Source organism: Lacerta agilis, chromosome 1 (assembly GCF_009819535.1).
Source record: "Lacerta agilis isolate rLacAgi1 chromosome 1, rLacAgi1.pri, whole genome shotgun sequence".
NCBI lineage: Eukaryota > Metazoa > Chordata > Lepidosauria > Squamata > Lacertidae > Lacerta > Lacerta agilis.
The window spans coordinates 35,115,585-35,133,516 of record NC_046312.1 but is presented as its reverse complement, the minus strand read 5'-3'; positions in this window follow the sequence as shown (position 1 = coordinate 35,133,516).

Genomic DNA, 17,932 nt, shown 5'->3' with positions numbered 1-17,932 from the left:
GGAACAATGCTCTTGCGAAGGTCTTTGCAAATCTTTTATTGTCTCCTGTTTCCCTGGGGGGGGGGGGGGGCAATGTATCGCTAAGCTGAAAACACTACTCTACTTTACAGTGGCTTTCCCAACCCTACCTGGAGATGAGAGGAATTGAACATGGAACCTTCTGCTTGCAAGGAAGGCAGACACTCTACCACTGAGCTATGGCCTTTCCCCATTTTGGCTTCTTTAATGTGGGATTCTCCAAGAGGAAGTTAGATTGTTGGAGCATGCCTTCTATTTCAGATGCATGCTTGTCCTATTAATTTACCCAAGCCTTTCCTCAATGATATTTTTAATTATTCTTCATTTATCATTGTTCACTGGTGCTGCTCTGTTATTTTCACTGTTATATTTCTGGTGCTTATTTTATGTTTTTCTGTACATTGGTCTGATATTTTATAACTTGAGCAGCATATAAATCTTTCACACATACCCCGGACTTGTAGCCCAGAATTCCATCTTCTCCATCTAACATCTTCAGTTTGCATAATACGGAGATCAACTGCAAGGCTTCCATCAGTTCTTGAATGTGTTTTCAGTGGAAGGCTGAAAAAGACCAAGACAGCACTATGCAGCTGGCTATTTCCCTCCTTAATATAGCCATATATCACAAGAGTCATATTGCCTAGTTTGACCTGATAATATGACAGTCATATTGCCAATCTTGACATGACAATCTACTCATCCTTGTTAAAATCGAATAAAGGGGGTGGGGTGTGTGTTTTTTTAAAGACAAGCAGAAACCCAGAGGCATCTCAGGGGCTGAATCTCAAACTGTCCTAAACTGACAACCAATTCTACCTGTTGGGACTCATCTACATTGATGGTTTTACTACGCTTTGCAGTGGTGTAGGAAGGGGGTGGGATGCCCCTGGTTCCAGGCTGGAGGGGGTGACACTCTGGGCGGCGCCCCCCCCCAGCGCGATGCCCCTCACCTCCGCCCAAGCTGGAAATAGCAAAGCGCGTGCAAAGCAGGTTAGCCATCGGCACGCGCTTTGCTGCTTGGGCTGCGGGCGGAGGCGAGCAGCGGGCCCAGTCCCCGCCCCTCTCCTCCGCCCACAGCCCAAGCGGGGAGGAATGAAGCAAAGCACCGAGCAGGTGCCACTCAGTGCTTTGCTTCGTTCCTTCCCACTTGGGCTGCAGGCGGAGGGGAGCAGCGGGCTTCTCTTGCACGGCTGACGCCCCTCCGTGGCTCACCTCCGCTCGGTAGCACGCATGTGCAGCATCGTTACAGTACCAGTTCTGGATGTAGTGACATTGCGCAAATGTAGTGACATTGCGCATGCGCACTACGGAGTGACTCTGCCCCCGGGTTTGCCGCCCCGGGTGGCAAAGCGGCTTCCTGCACCCCGACGCTTTGAGAGCATTTGGGAATGGTTTTGACATGTAGAGGGCAAACGATGTTCAGCTACATAATGCTAGCAATGAGTTAATAACCTTTTATTTTATATTGCTTTGTTTTGTAGCATTTTATCATTTTTTTGTGCTCAGACGCTGACCACCATCCAATGGTATTTGAGGGGCAGTTTTAAGTTCCTCCCCCCACCTTTTGCTTCCTCCGTCCTAGCCTTTAGTTCCCACTTCTGGTTTCTCTTTTAGAGTTGTGTCTCACGTTTTCTGCCTTTTTATTTCAACGAGCTGGGGTCCTGTTCAACTGTCAGGGCACCTAAGCATCCCAGAGATTGCTTTGCAGCTCTAGCCATCTCTTGCACAATCAAAATGCTTTCCTATTGTGTGGCATCAGGCATTTAGGTAAGGGGGTAAGGCTCAGGTGAGAGAGAGACAAAACTGCCCTTTGGAAGACATCAGGGTGGGGAGGTCCCACTTTGGTGGCATTATAAAGTGGGTGGTTAGAGGAGCAGTCTCATCTAAAAAGGAGCAAAATATACACTCCCAAATACCACAATACACATATACACACTGGAGTGTTTGGAAGTAACACCTCAAGAAGTCACAGCCATAAGGAATCCAGTCAGCAAAGCCAGGTCTCTAAGCATCCTCCTTGTGAACAAGTGGAAATGTAAAATGATTTGTTAGACCTATATTGGGATATGACAGGTTATAACAAACATTTCCCATTTGTAATGTATATCAAAGTGAACCTATTCTTGAAGTATTGCTTATGGAAAACAAGTTTTTCTGTAATATGATTAACTAAACTCAATAAAACAACTTTTATTTGCTTCTAAATTTTGATTCCTTCTTTTTTGTACTTTAACACTCACAGCACATAAAGCTATAACAGTTTTGATAGCCAGTGCTTTTACTTGGAAGTAAATCCCAACAGCTCAATGGGTTTTGTTTTTTTTAAACTAAGTAACATGTGCATGGATTGGGGACCTTAAGGTGAGTATAATGTTTTGGAAATCAAAGTGTAATTTTAAAAAGTATATAAGAATCAAAATAAGCTATTTGGGCACCATTGGGGCGGGGTTGTTTCCAATCCTGATGTGGAGGCTTTCTTATACTTTGAATTAAATCCCAATAGTTCAAAGGGACTTCCTTCGAAGTAAAACATTCATGGATTGGGGACCTCAGTCTTATGTGGAATCAGCCTTTCTTCAGGATTCTGTCCTAAATGTTGAGGTGAGAACTTAGTATCATTTGAAGAACAACTAGACTTGAATAATTTGCCTCCAAAAAATATAAAGGGAGATATCTTACAAATGGACACCAATTAAATTTTCTGCTCATCATCACATCACTATGTATGCTTTTCTGTATGGTTTGGGCGGGTGGAAGCTTAAGTAGGTTACTTATTTTATTTTTGTATCTTAAAAAAATAATAAAAGAACAAACTCGCCTCTGTCAATTTCATTGCAACAAATGTAGAAAATTTGTAAAATGTACCTTCATTTAACAAGTATGTAGTCAACAAAGGATTTGTTAAAATATGCAAGGCAAGGGCATAATCAGAATTCATTTCAAGTGGATACCAGAATTCCAGGCTGAGATTTTCTTGTTAGTGTCAGAGATAAAAAGGATTAATTAATGAAGCTTGTGCTAAAAAGATAAAGGACAGTTGGATTTTTGATAATTTTCTTGGAATCGAGAGCAAGAGAAGCACAGCATAACCTGGATTTCGGTGTTACCATGTCCCTGATTGAAAATGTATGGAACTGCAAATAAAAGAAGCACAAATGAGCTGCTTTGGAGACATTTTCTTTTTTATATATAAATGGGTTAACGACTAAGATAGTTAAAACTGAAAATAAACATTGTGATCCCAAGCATGCTTAATTTGTTGGATGTGAGGGCGATCTGGCTGTGACATCTGTCACCCCATTGATCGCCAGGGTTGATTCAGCTGATCTGGCTGGTTAGGCGGGTGTCCCCTTGCTCCCTCATGGCTCCATGTGCGTCCCTCCCGCTCGGTGGAAAAGCACAACCATCCCAGATAGAAGGAGTGTACCATTCTTCGGTCTAGGGTATACAATAGCTGCGCTTCCCTGCTAGAACCTCCAAACAAGCTGAAGGTTCAATGGTGTGTTTTTTTTAAACTAAGTAACATGTGCATGGATTGGAGACCTTAAGGTGAGTATCATGTTTAAGCATGCTTAATTTGAAGCAAGTCCTAATTAAAAATGTGGGGGATAGAATTTAATGTTTCAAGGATTTGGCTATCTTTTTTCTGTATGCATTGCACCATTCACACACTACCTGAATAAAAGATCACTTTGAAGCTGAATGTTTAAAAGACACTGTGCACCAAGCCCACTGATAAGCCACATGCACAGATTAAATTACATCAGGCCTCCACAAGCTGTGTGCCACCAAACTGAATGCAGCCCACACATCGTAGATGGTAGTTTATTAGGTTCATGTTATGCCTCTTTTGTACTTAGGCACAGCTTCAAACCATGGAGATGAGCAAGCTTCTGCCCATACCGGTCAGATTGCACACTCCAAGCAAAAACAGGTCTGCTTGTTTTCTGAGCTAATTTGACCTTTGTAAGTCACACATCCCTCACCAGCCTACCACCTGGATCCTCAAACTCTAGCCCCATTTCCCCAGGGCCATCAAAACTTTTCATCCTGGTGTTTTCAATAAATAAGCCAGAGTAGGGGAGGATGAGGGGGAAATCAGATCTCCCTCTTACATGTGTGCAACATCACAACCACTACTACCTAGACAAGCAAGATTGTGCTGAAAGGGACTGGAGGGACTGGATGAATAAACCCAGAATTCTTCTCTGGCTCAGATTTTAATTTGAGCCAAAGAAGAATTTGGACACTTGCAATAATTGCCTCTTCTTTTAGACAGGCCTTACAAGTGCATAAAGCCTATTTGTGGGCCTAATCCCAGAGAATGAGAATTGGCATCTCTGACAATAGGATCCTTTACCATAGGGCTAGAAAACTGGGGTATCTATTTGGATGCATAGAACTGAGTGAAAGGAAAGAAAGGAAAAAATAAAATAAATGATGAGTAAATCACAGCTGCCTAACTTCTAAAACATCAAGTTGAGAAATACAGATTAATTGGAATAAAAGACCAAGCTGATACGGAACAGTGAATCCTCATTATTCATTTTTTAAATAAACTTATTTGGGCTTCATGAAAGGAAAGCAGTTTGAATTCCTCATTCAAATAAAATACTAATTCCTCAAACAGCTATAATCAATAGGGGACAGACTTGCTTCAAGTAGTTGATGAGTGAGTTTGACAAATCATATTAGTCTTAACTAGATAGTGTTCTGTGAGTTTCTCCATGCCGGCTATTCCGCCACAGCTAATGCTCTTGATAAATTTATATACTTATCCACAGCTTTCAGGGCTAAAGTGTGTTTTAATGAATGCCTACTGAAACCAATAAATCTATTTCACCTAATTGTGCCATGGATTTCATTTATAAGCTAATTGTATTTATTCATCCTGATTCTGCCTGCACAAACACCTTGGCTCTTCTGTTTCCTCTTATCTATCAGTTGACCTCTTCCTTCCTATTTCTTGGAAGATCAGAAGAGTTCTGGGTCAATGCTTTCCACAAAGAGTGCAGCTGAGAGACGGAAATATATTTAGTGAGTCACTCTGTCCATTAATAACTCAATGCTCCATGAGTTTTGTCTTTAACAGGTATGCTGAAATGCTAACAGGTTTAAGTCAGTACCTAGTGGATGATAAACAGAACAAGCAGGCATTAGGCAATGTAGCTCAGATACCTATATGGAAGGTGTGCATACAGGCCAGAGCACACTTAGTTAGGGGCAATGATATTGCTCAGTGGTCAAGCATCCATCTTGCATGCAGAAGGTCCCAGGTTCAATTTTCAGCAACTCCAAGTAGGGCTGAGAGAGACCCCTGCCTGAAACCCTGGATAGCCTCTGCCAGTGCAGGCCATGTTGAGCTAGATGGACCATTGGTCTGACTCAGTATAAAGCAACTTCCCATGTTCCTAAGCTGCATCAATCAAGAGGATGCTCTCAATTAATTTTAAAGTTCATTATGGTGAGCAAGAAAGCAGCCTCTAAAGCCCATTCTACAAGTAGAATAATAACATCATCATACTGTTGGAGGGAACCCATAGGTCATACACTTCTGTTTCAGTGTATCTGAAGAAGTGTGCATGCACACGAAAGCTCATACCAAGAACAAACTCAGTTGGTCTCTAAGGTGCTACTGGAAAGAATTTTCTATTTTGTTTCGACCATAGGTCATCATCCACTTCCCTGTAAATACAGAAAATCTGCTGCTGCTACATCATCCAATAGTTGGCCATGTAGCCTTTGCTTAAAGCCTCTCATAAAGGTGTGACCATCACTTTCCAAGGCAATCTGTTCCACTACCAAGCAGCTCATGCCATCAGGAAGTTTCCAAAGTTTAGACACCCCACCTGCCCCCAACCACACTTTATAATTTCAACTTGTTAGTTTGGGTCCTACTGTAGTATCCCACGGGTCTGGGAAGTGTACTCACTGTGCAAGGAAACAATACAACGGGTCTGCCCTAATACCAGGAAGCTGCAGGGACTTATTACATAGGCAAGGGTGGAATTCAGTGTTACATTAATACCGGTACACTTGTTCTGTCGCTGCAAGCATTTCTGTTTGCTGGATGAAACTATCTCTCCTCTTCTCCCCCCATGCACTTTTCTGGGGATTCTCCAACTCCCCCAGAGCAAACTGGGGGACATTTAGGGGGAGGAGAGGAGGGGAAGCCTCATTTCATTAGTGGGACTTGTCGCACTGGCTCCTGGAAGCTTCCCTCCCTAAGCTTCCAACAAGTTCCCACAGTGCTATGGAGGAACCACACTCAGAGAACGAAGGGGAGATTTTATTGCATAATAAGCATGTCTGTTAAAGAGTTGGGCCACACTTGCTACACCTACCTCCTGGAGCAACAGAAACAAATTTGCTCCACTGTCTAGGTGGCAGCCCTTCAAATGTGTGAAAATGTATGTGAAGGGGTTGAGGGAAACTACAGGAAAGAAGGCTTATAACAAACTCCTCGAACTCCACATAGAACTTTTCTCAGTAAGTTGTTCTTGAGCAACTTGAAGTTTACACAAAATGTGAGATGCCTGCCCAAAGAATGTTGATCAATAGGTTCCAAACAGATAGTAACTTAAGTCTGACAGCCATATATATTATTAGATTGAACCTTGCAGCAGAAATCCATATATCCAGCAGGTTCATTGAGGGTAAATGATGGAATGATTATAGGTGTATACAAAAGAGAGGGAGAGAGGGAAGACTAGGGCTACCCGCCAGGATGACATACATTATACTAGATAGATAAGGTGCGAAACCATGGAGGAATAATTGATTTGTCTGATGGCATGCAGTGACTTACCTGTAGCCTCTTTATTGTAGTGCCAAATAAATAATGAGTTTTTGTGGTCCAGGATATGGGTCCTTTCCAGTCACTTCTCCATTTTTAATTTAAGGACAGATCCTAAACTAGAGTAAATCAGTAGAGGCTTCGGTAAAGTGATTGAGTTATGTTGATTTACCCCTCCAGGGAAGATCTGGCTCTTAGACTACAGCAAGTGAAGCAATTAGTGTAAGTTGAGTAATCAATATGGGAACAAAGCAACTCTGGCATTAGATTCGCCTTAATGTTGTGTCAGCACTTTGAGTGTAAAACTTAACTCTCTTTCCTGCAGGGCTTACAACTTGTCTTTAAAATCTGTTCTCAGATTTTTCAGTCTTCATCCACATTCTCAGTGTAGCTTTCTGAATGATGAAGTCTGGAATGATCGAGCAACCCAAGTCTCCTGCATAAGGTGGCATGAGGAGTGAGGGTGGGGCCTGGTGGACAGGTGGTTACTAAAGCAGATGCTACAGTAGCCTCCCTTGCCTGCTACCAGAAAAGAGTGCATTCCTTACCCCTTTCCCTAGTAGCTACCTAAACTAAGTCATTTCCTCTACTTTCTGGTGGTTAGTAATTTGAGGGGGGGGGGGGTGTACACCTGAATAAGAATGTGTTTTTACCATTTGAAGGAAGGTCCCATTCCCAAAGAGCTGATATCTCTGACTATTGTGATAATTGGAATCATTTTCAGTTTCAAGGCTCTCTTTCACCACATAAGCACATATCCAAAAGAAAAAAAAACAATTATTTGTTGACTCCAAGATTTCTTGAGGAATGAATGAAAGAAATGCATGATGCATGTGTCTTGGCTGGCATAAGGCCAAGGAACTCATATAGCCTTTTCAGATGTACATCGGTTTTCATCCAAGGAGAATGATGGTATATCTCATAGCGTTTTGTGCTGTAGATTTACAGGCAAATATCCAATGTTACTGACTGCTTGGGGCAGAATTAAGTAGCTTTCTATACAAGCAGAGGGCAGCTGGCAGAATTTAAAAAAAAAAAAAGCAACTGGTTGTTGCCTCTATTATTTGTGGCAACTGTACACATATCGTGAAAGCAACAGGATGTTAGATGCACACCCTATGTTACCACTCACTTATCTGTTAGGTTATTGTCTCCACCCTGATATAGTGTTCACCTTTCACTTGTCAAGGGATGTGACTTGTTGACATATAGGAGATGAAGACTTTCCATACAATTTTGGTACAGAGAGCCTTTCTGGCTCAACCCAGAGTTGAAAATTTCAGGCACAACAGTGTAGATCCAGTTTTAATGTTACATTAATAACACTGAAGGAAGTGCCATGAATGGCCCCTATTCCTTCCAGTTCTTGTATCTTATCCCATTGTTTTCTTCATCCACCAATAGGAGCCAGGAATAGAGTTCCATTCAATGTTAAATAAATCAACAGTTCTTTTCTCTTTTTTGTATGTTAGAACCCACCCTTAGACCTCTGGTGAAGGGCAGGTCAGAAATCCCAGGAAAAATAATAATAATAATAATTCTCAGAATATATTTTTCTGGGTAAAACTGTTGGAGAATTTCACCTCTCTCCCCTGAACATAACTGATGAAGTGTCCCCTTATATCACCACTTGCAAATAATGTGTAGAATGTTAGTAGAGTTGGGTGAAAACAGCCTCCTCTCTACCTGTATGTTTAGTCTATGATATTGTCAGTGTTGTTTAACCTTCTTCCCTTTCTCTTTATCCCCAGTAGTATGGAAAACTTTGCAAGTATTAGGGCATTTCAATCTGGGTTCAGGCCTGGTCACAGGACCTTTGTAGATAGTGGAATAGGAAGAGTACAACCTCCTGCTTATTGATCTCTCATTAGCTTTGGATACCACTGACCATGGTGTCCTCCTGAGTGCTGTGAGAGTAGCCGAGCAGAAAGCTCAGAGACAGAAAGCCCAGACCAATGACGTAGGATGAGAGAGACGAAGTGGGGTGCGACTTTACTTGGAGCAATGTCATTTCTACAGAGACAGATGCATTCCTTTGTCTCTCGCTGTGATTATTGAATAAACTAATTGGTAAGAACTCTTCTCTCTTTTTTCCGCTTCTTTGCTACCACCGGGGGAGGGTTCTGATTCCCCGAAGCCTGGCAGTATGCTGATGACACCCAGCTCTATTTCTCCATAACTTCTGAATTAGGAAAAGCTACACAGTCACTGGGCCAGTGCTTGGGTGCAGTGGTGAGATGGATGAGGAAAAAACAAGCAGAGCTTGAACCCTGGCAAGACAAAGGCTTTATCAGTGAGTAGTTCCCATGTCTGAGAAATTGGTCAGTTGCCTATCTTAGATGGGGTTGTACTTCCCCTAAAGGAGCAGATTCACAGTCTGGGGATGCTTCTGAATCCTGCTCTGTTACTGAAGACTCTGGCAGTCTGAGTGGCTGGAATTGCCTTTTACCTACTGCAGTTGGTACAACAGTTGCTATAACTCCTAGACTGGGCCACGTTCAGGGTGTTACTATTAGTATAAAGCCCTTAACAACTTGTGACTGGTTTACTAGTGAGATCACCTTTCCCCAAATATGCCAACTTAACCACTTCAATCTGCAGAACTGGTACTGTTACAGGTGCCACATAATATCAAATCCGCATTTGTAAGAAATCTATCATTTAGGGTAGCAGCCACTTTGGAACTCCTGGTCTACTGATATCAAGCAGGTGTTTTGCGCTTCGAGGCCCCCAAGACACACACACACACACACGAAATAACTTCACACAGACACTTATTTTAGTTTAAGTATTGGGCAGATTTTAGGCCACAACTTTATTGAATACAGCAAAGTGAGTGGTATTGGCTTTGTTGTTGTTGTTGTTCAGTCGTTCAGTCGTGTCCGACTCTTCGTGACCCCATGGACCAGAGTACGCCAGGCACGCCTGGCTATTGGTATTGGCTTAGGCATTGGCAACTGACTACAACTGACTCCACACCTCTCTGGCTGGTAGTCTGAAAGGGTAAACACCGAACGAGGGAGCAACATCGATGAAGACCAACCGAAGCTCACCCCGGTGGTTCCTGTGGTCCTGGTATGGCCCTAGCCCCTCAAGCAGGCTTCGGATGAGATCCAGGACCCCCAGATTCCTTTACCAGAATACCCTATTCCTGGAGGGGCAGATGATAGCCACACCTCCCATCCCCCACATTTCAATAAGCCAAACCCTACAAGTTGTGATGTTTGCTGAGGGGGTAGTCAGAAACCAAGTGGCTATAGCCTGTTTGCCAAATGGAAAAATTCCTACCCAGCCCCTGTTCCAAAACAGGTGACCCAATCCAAAGCAAGGCCAAAGCAGCACTGCCTAACGATAGGGAGGGAAAGAGGGTGTCAGGCAGCGCGAAGTAAGTGCCCTAAATTACGTCGCACTGCCGCATTTATAGACCCCAGGAATCAGGCCACTTCACGCAATTGGCCCAAACCACCTGGCGTGATCCTGAAGCCGAAGCTAAGGCTTAGGCTACACCCCTAACAAATTTAACCCTGTGGGGGGCGTTCTAGAGGCCCACGCGCAACCAGGACCCTCGATAAGGAGGATCCCATTTCACTGTACTATTTTTGGTTCCTGCTAAAAACATTTTTGTTTAGATAAGTCTACCCAGATATGAAGAATGTTGATGTATGTTTTAATCGATTTTTAATGACAGGTTTTGTTTTTATTTTTTAAATGATTCAACTACAGTCGTACCTTGGCTGTCGAACACCTTGGTACTCGTACGTTTTGGCTCCCGAATGCCACAAACCCAGAAGTGAGTGTTCCAGTTTGCGAACATTTTTTGGAACCCGAATGTCCGACACTACTTCCACAGCTTCCAATTCAGTGCAGGAAGCTCCTGCAGCCAATCAGAAGTCACGCTTTGGTTTTCGAACATTTTCGGAAGTCGAACAGACTTCTGGAACGTATTCCGTTCAAAAACCAAGGTATGACTGTAGTCGTTTTAAAGTGTTTTTAACAATGTCTTTACCTTTTCATAAACCACTTTAAGGTTTACAAAAGCTATGAATTAATTTTATGACATAAACAAAGAAGCAATGCCTGCCATTTTGTTGACAGTTCTCTTGCAATACATTGGCAGTGCTGCATAGGTTCTTAGATCTGCAATTGGAATGCCATAATATTTGAGAATACTTGGCTGTTTGTGATACATCTTGGCTGAACCAAGTATCATTGTCCTGGGAGCTAGGAAGGATCTCATCATGGCTTTAATTAAGTGCATTCAAGGCCTGGATCTAATACCTTCTATAACAAATTTGAACAATTGCCAGTAAGTTGGCCTGAACTGAAATAATCTGTAAAACTTCTCAAGGGACAATAAGTAAGGAGACAAATCATCTGCATGCAATTATTAGTTGTCTTATTGTCTTTTTAATTAAGAAGCCTGCTTACTGAAAGAAGAGAAGCAATATACCAGTGCTGCTCATCTTTTCTTTCATACCCTTTAACAAGAGGGAGGAAGAAAAGTGCCTCTGTTGTTCCTGTTTAGACAATGCACTTTTGTAAATATAAAAGGAGCAAACTCATAATGTGCAGTCCCAAATCATGATGAGTTGAGAGGAGTTTGTAAATAAACATGACCCCTCTGTTCTAAACCTTCTCTTGATTGAAGGATCATGTCAACACTCTAATTAAACAATTCTGAAGCTGTTAATATGATCTTATTTAAAAGATGCTGTTGAGGAAATGAATCTGTTGGGGAACATGATACAGTTGGATTATGTATTACCACACTTTTTGCGTTTTGCCAATGCTTTCATATCTCACTTGCCAATTAGAGAGAAAAAACACTTTTTTGTACTTGCTGTTACAAAGATGTCACAATCTGTAAAGCCAAAAAAAGAAAAGAAAAGCAAACCCCAAACCAAGGAATTACTTAATCATCTTGAGAGAGAAAAATGTCCTCAAAATATACACAATCTACAGCAATATTTTTGTATTGATTGATAAATAGTGGGTGTGTTTGGTTTTGCTCAGTTCATGAGAAGCACCCAAGTCTGCCCTTTTTCATGTAAGACAAAATAAAGAGTGGAGAGAAGAGGCTGGGAGGCTGGAACAGTGTAAATCAAGAGAGGTTGTCTGCTAGCTATTGACTGGAGCACCGAGCCAGAAGTGTGAAATAATGTTTACCCCCGAAAAGGGAGAGCATTGCCTGGGACTGTTTTGCACCAGCACAATACTTTGGATTCTGCCACTGTTCCCATCTGTCATACAGGGGAAAATACTATCATCATACATAGAAGTGCTACTGCAGTGCAGGTTGCAACAGGTTTCATAGAATATGTACATGCTGAGGCAGCTCGCCCCTTTTTACCACCTGAGGCAAAACAGGAAGGTGCCTCCTGTGCCCGACCCCCTCAGCCAAAGCCCCGCTTACTGGGTTTGCACAACAGCAGCAACTTCTGGCAAGATCTCTCAAGATCTCACTAGAAGCCACTGTGCAACCCCAACAGCAGTGGTAGGGGTGGGTGGGGAATCCACAGTCGGGCTGCCCTGTGGAATTTTGCCACCCAAGGTGGGTGCTTTGCTCCGCCTCATGGGCAGGCCAGACCTGTGTGCATGGACATGTAAGAAGAGATGGGTGAATGCAGCTCCTAAAATGGTTGTCTTGTGTTAAAAGCAGCAATGGGGAGCGGCTTGTTTTCTCAGGCGTCGAAATTAGGGTGGTGTTTGAACTTTCAGAGTAAGGGTGAGTCCCCTTACTTTGGGCAAGTGTGGGCTCAGATATATGACACCATAATTATTTCACAATCCTTAATATTTCAGCTATATCTTATGTAATTATCATCACTCACATTAAAATTCACCACCTCTACTAGACAGGTTGCAAGAAATCATACACTGTATTTAAGCGAGTCTAATGCTCCCCCAAAAAAAGTGTTTGCTGGCAAATGTAAATGTGCCATCAAATCTAATGAGCACCTTAATTTTCGCAACGTAATTTGGCCGAGAAAGGTGAGCATTAGATTCGAGTAAATACGGTAGAGATGATTATAATAATGAATGAATGTCCATAATTGATTCCTCACAAGTAGGTTCAAAAGATGTAGGGCACTTCTCAAAAATCCCCCTCCTTGCCCCTGCTGACACACCCACGCTACCACTGGCGCCACCACCATATCTGTACCTGCACCCATGCTGCCATCACAATAGAGCAGCAGCAGTGGGGGCAAGGGTGCTGTGGCAGCAGCAGTGGTGGCATGGGCAAAGCCACAGCAAGGCTGTCAATCTCACAGTGGCTTAAATGGGAACGGGGACAGATCGGCCCCCTGAGGCAAGTTGTTTCACCCAGCTTCATGCAAGCGCCGGCCTTGCTTGTAATTTATATGCTTGTCTGTTCCAGGTTAGTTTTTGCACGCATCAACTAAAAGCAGTTCCTTAGAGCATCTACATTCCTCCTGCTTTGAGTTTATGTTACATTTGTTGTATCATCGAAAATCAATTTTTAAAAAACTTAAAGGAGTTCGACTGTATGCGCAAGCAATTTCTGAGCAGGAGTTTAAGATCCAAAAGTCTTTTCACACTTTAGCTGCATCGCAAGTGAATTAAAGGGATCATCAGTCCTTTGAGAAAGGTGAATGAAGATCGAATCTACCTGCTTTTGCTATAGCGCTGCTGTCTGGGACCTTCCCCCCCCCCCCAGAAGTCGGTTTTGAGGTTGATAATTAGCCAAAGCAGCACTGAAGAACTTGGAAAGAAAGAAAATGCATTATTTTACGACAGCAAAGAGAGGGCAAACTTATCCACTTTAACAACCTCTTTTTACGATTCTCTATTCCTGTTTCGCTGAGCAGAGGACCAAAATGCCGAGCTCAGTGCTTCAATGGCTGAGGAGCTGTTTTTCATTCTGCCTCTGAACCCTCGGCATGCCTAATTATTGCCATCCATGAGCATCCTCACTTTCTTTAAAGGATATGTTGACCTCTCTTCTGGCTAATGCTGAAAGGGTCTAGCTATTTGTTGTTACAGATAGCTCTATGGCTCCTAGCATTCAAAGGAGGACGAGTTAGAATTCACCAAAGGAGGAGAGAAATAATAAGACACGAAAAGCAGAAAGAACTCTACCTGGTGCCTCAGCAATGATGTGCCAGAGTGTATTGTGGGAGATCCTGGTGCAGGTGAGGTAGGCTGCTAACCTTGCACTCTGGCAGGAGCAGGGAGTATAATAGAGGTGATGCCCTCAATCTCCAACAGAAAGGGTTTATACTGCATCCTTCGCAGGCACCCTCTATGGAGCAAGTGTAAAGTGGGAATCTCAAAGTCTCAAAAGCATCCAAGTGCTAGTTCAGTGGCAAGAATGGATTGAACAATCAGAGCCTGGAATGTTTTGGGGCACAAAAAGCGGAATTTAATCAGAAAGGATGTCAGCTCAGAGGTGAAACAGTTCTTTGAAGGCTCTTTGGTTCTTGAACAGAGCACTTGGAGTGTGGGGAAACTGTTTTTAAAGAAATGTAGGTGTGTGTGCATGTGAGATATTATATATATATATATATATATATATATATATATATATATATATATATATATATATGAATGAGAGAGAGAGAGATAAAAAGTGATGCACTTCAAATACAAAACTGCTTACTACATTCCTCTAGTTTAAGAGGACTGAAGGCAAACTGTGGCTCTCTAAGGCTTTCCTCTGAAGCATTACATTTAATATTTAAGCCATGGGGAATGTTTTAATACATTTTTCACCAAAAAAACAACAACCCCACACTTATCTCCCAAATGAAGATATTACAATGTGTCCTTTTCAGATGCCATTCCTGTCCAGTGAAGAACAGATGAGCTGTCATTCTTAATTTATTACCCTGATGCATTAAAAATTGATGTTTGTTGTTATATCATTTTTATCGATTGGTTTACTTAAATAATTTTTATATCTCTTAATACCATAATGTCAAAGCATTATGAAACATGAATACAGCATACATCAATGGTTCCATTATAATGAACAGAAGAGAAATCAGAAGGAGTTGAGTCGAGTCTGTAATGCGTCTGCTACTGTGGATTCTCAAAATGCCCCAAACATATCTGTGAGTGTGGAGTCCAGCACAGATTGGCAAGCAGAGAAGCCTAGCCCCATCCTTACATCATCTAAATTGCTTAGAAGAATCAGATTGTTGGGTTCACACATCCTCCAATATGTTTTAGGGCTGACTCAAGCAAACTGATGTTCCTAATACAGGAATGGGGAAGCTGTGCCTTCTCTTACACTGTGGCCTCCCAATGTTGCTGGACCACAATTCCCAACAGCTCCAGGCAGCATAGTCAGTGTCAAGGTTCAGGGAATCCTTTTCCTCCCCTGGTGGCAGCAAAAAACCAAAACAAAAAACCAGGTAACAAGAAGAGTCCTTAGTACCACGAAACAAAATAAAAAAATTCCTTCCAGTAGCACCTTAGAGACCAACTAAGTTTGTTATTGGTATGAGCTTTCGTGTGCATGCACACTTCTTCAGATACCTGTGCAAGTTTCTTGGTGAGGTTGATGGACTTCCATTTCATGCGGCTCAATGTGGTGCCTTCCATAGTTCTAGTTACAGATAAGTAGCCATGTTGGGAAAGCTCATACCAATAAGAAACTTAGTTGGTCTCTAAGGTGCTACTGGAAGGAATTTTTTTTTATTTTGTTTCGACTATGGCAGACCAACACAGCTACCTACCTGTAATTAGTCCTTACCATTTAATTTATTTAGGATTTACAGAGAGGCACAAAGGAATGTAGTCTCCATTAATCAATGGCATTTCTCCGAGTAATTTCCTCCCCCCTTTTACTCGTTGTCGTCTGCAGTGTCATCCCTTTTACAGTGGCTGCGTAAGGCCCTTTGTCTGTTTGCTTTCTGTTCTTCCACTTTCGCAGCCCTCCTGGTTCTAGGGGAAGGGGGGTGGGGAATGCTTTCTAATAATAACGTGTCAGCCAGCTGTTCTGGCTCTGCTGCTGCTTCCCCCTCCTCCCCTTCCATTATCTCCCAGCTCTGTCCGTCTTCTGTCTCAGAGTCATGACCTTCTGCAAACCACTGTTGTAAATCTATACTGTCCTCTTCTCGGGAAGGTTTTTTTTGGGGGGGGGGATGGCCTCCACCACTCCTCTTCAGTCCAGTCCCTGACAGTCAATAGTTGTAATCCAACAACATCTTCCCCACTTTCCTAACATCTTCTCTGGGATTCTGCAATGGTGAAGCTACATGTTCAGGCACCGGGGGCGGACAGCAGGCAGGGGCGTGGCTGGCACGTGTCCCGGGGGCATGGCACATATCCCAGGGGTGTGGCACGCCACCCGCAGGGGCATAGTGTGTGCCCTGGGGGCGTGGCACTCAGCGTGGTGGGGGGTGCACGGCGCGTGTCCGGGGGCAACCGCGATGGTACCCCCCTCCCCGATGGTGCTGGGATGGAGTGCTCCCCCTGCCAGTTAGATCCTGGTTTTGCCAGCCTAGTATATTCTCAGCTCCGCAGGAATTATGTGGAGGTACTGATTGCATGAATCAGTGTATCCATATGTGACCTACTATACATGTAGCTGCTGTGACAGCCTCATTTTCCATGGGTGTTCAGTGCAGACTGCCAGAAATCTGTACTGGTCTTAAAACAGCCAAGACATCATGTGGATACAGGCTTCCACGTGGAAATCCTCTTCCAATTTGAGAGCTACATTCTTACAAGAAGTGACGGGTGCTTGGTTCTTCTTGCAAGATTGTGCTCTCATCTATCATCTAAGGTTGCATTATGCACTGAGATCCCTGTGCCAGCTAAAAATTTGGCTTGCCTACAAATGCCTTAGGAGTTGGTCAGAATCATCACCTTAATCAACTATCTCTTTAAGTGAGGGAAGTCCTGTAGCACCCACTCCACGCAACAGCATAAAAACTATTGACACCAAAGAGATTTAACCATAGGATCATAATCATAGTCTATAACAGCAAACAGGGTCTAATCTGTGCATCAGGATAATTGCCTGCAATAATAATTAAATTATTTCAAGTCTAAAATCTGCATTCTCTGCAGCATCCTCTTCCTTTTTCTCAAGCGCTGCCCTTCTCAGACTTCAGTTTGCATGCTGTGCTACCTTCAATTCAAAACCTTTCCTAGTTAATTAATGAGAGTGTTTGCTCTGAAACATCTCGTAATGGATGCAGCCACTGAAATATTATCATTGTCCACCCTGTCCCTTAGTGAAATGTGCAATTATCTTGAAAGAAACAGGTGAAATCATCAAAACATACCTCCTGAAGGAGATAACAAGCTTTAATTCGGAATGTTTACAACCAAGAGGAATCATATTAACTGCAGATGTTAATTTACCATAACAAGACAAGTATGTCACTAACTACTTGTTCTTTTTAAAAGGGAAGTGTTTTAAATAATTATTTTAACTGCAGGTGTTGGTATTGGCTCAGCAGGAACAAAAGTATCATTTGTTACAATCCCATCTTCATCAGCTGTGTTTATACAAAACTGTTTTATTCATTCTACCGATGCTCTGTTCTTTCTAACAATAGGCTCAAAGCAGAGTATTTATTTACAACAGAAAAGGAAATCCTCCATTGGAAATCAGTATTAGTGAGCCACTTTCCTACAAGTTATCTTTCTTAACTGCTGTGGCCCCAAACATATAAAGGTACATTTATGAATGATGGGTTGCATCCAATGGTTGCATGAGCAGAAGACATCACACACAGTCTTTTGCTTCTCCTTTGCACCCCCTAGAAAATCATTCCAGAAGGTGGAAGGATCTCCTGATCACCATGGGATGTGTGTTGCATGGGAATAGGGCGGGTTTGCCTAAAATCAGGCAGAGGAACCTTCTGCAAGAGGAGATCTGCTGGTGCAAACTTCTGGTTTCTGGCAATTTGTGTGCAGCCCCATATTACACAGTCTATACTGCTCAGAAGGGCCTTTGAACCCTTTGGAGAGGCTTTCCAGGGAGTGAGTGCACAGTGGGAAATAAAGTTTGGTTGCATGATCTACCTTCTGCTTGCACAACCAGTGGCTACAACTCTATGATTTTAAGTGATTTACCTAGGGCTGCCATATTTCAAAAAGCGAAAAAATTAAAATTCAGACACAAACAATGTTGAG